Here is a 1,391-nt window from a genome sequence, read left to right on the forward strand (position 1 = left end):
TCCCAGGGCTGCTGGTCCTGGGTTCTAGAAGAAAACAGGTTGAGCAAGCCATGAAGAGCAGGTCAGCAAGCAGCACTCCTCCATGGCCTGCTCATCAGTTCCTGCTTCCAGGATCCTGTTTGAGATCCCATCCTGACTTCCATCAGTGATAAAGTATAACCCCAACTTGCTTTCGGTCATGGTGTCTCATTACCGACATACTAAGCTTAACTAAGACAGTGGCAGAGATATTCGTTGTGAGAAGAGACCATAGATGTAAAAGAACAGAGATATTCATTGTGAGAAGAGAAGATGCATGCATCAAACATGTTCCTGGACACATGGAAAAGGAAAGTGTCTTAGAGAAGGATCTTGCTGTAGGGGACACAGGAATGGAAACAATGCTTAGATGCTGAGCAGAAAAAAACGCCTTGGCTTTCCAAGGTTAGGTTTTCAGTTGTTCTGGAATTGATTGCAGAGAATAGAAGACCACTTCCAAGCACTAAGGATGCTTTGTGGTGTGGCTGATTGGGTGAAAACGCTGAGAAAACTGTAAATGGGGGCAAATGGGTCAACCCTCTCTACGAAGCACTCTAGAATGCCTGTGCACTTGTTAATGTGTCTGACCACTAGATGGCAGGAGCATCCTAAGTGTCGCTCTCTTTGGCATTTTCTTCATAGATTAAATAGCACGAAACATTAACTTCACTGTAGCAATTATAAATTATGACTTAATGATCAATTACCTATAATTATAACAGCTTATAATTATAAAATTTCACATTATAATTTAGTGACTAATGAATAAAAATATTAACATTAAGTAGGAATTAAAAAGGCAAAAGTAATCTTTTAATACAGGAAGTCACCAGGATTCTGCTTCCACTTCGAGTAACGTGAAGTGAGAGTAATATCCAAAAATAAGAATTTTTCATTTTAAATAATTAATCTTGACTAAACTGATCCCCTCTCTTACCTGTCATTGGGGAAGGGTAGAACTCATTTACCCCGGAGGTGGGCAAATGTCCCCCTTCATCTGGCATCTCTGGCATGGATAGTTTATAAATAATTTAATTTCTCAAATTAATTTAGTAGTTGGAGTTCAAGACAGTGAGTTTCACTATGGCATCTTCCCAACACACATACCGTACTTTGTGCACACACGCATTTGCTTCCCCTCGCACCGTCTATTGCACCTTCTCTTCGCTACTTATGATCCATTTCCCCCCAGGTAGACCCCCCTTTGTCATAACTGCATGTGAATATGCAAATTTAGACTCCAAATAGGAAAGAAAATAGAACTACTTTCTTCTAAAGGGGGAAAAATGGCACAAGTTCCATGAAAGAATTTGCCATCTGTGAGTGGCCATTCAAAGCCCAGCAAACTGACCAAAGGCAACAGAACCCTGCAG

This window comes from Myodes glareolus, chromosome 23 (assembly GCF_982192425.1).
Source record: "Myodes glareolus chromosome 23, mMyoGla1.1, whole genome shotgun sequence".
In the NCBI taxonomy this organism is placed as follows: Eukaryota; Metazoa; Chordata; class Mammalia; order Rodentia; family Cricetidae; genus Myodes; species Myodes glareolus.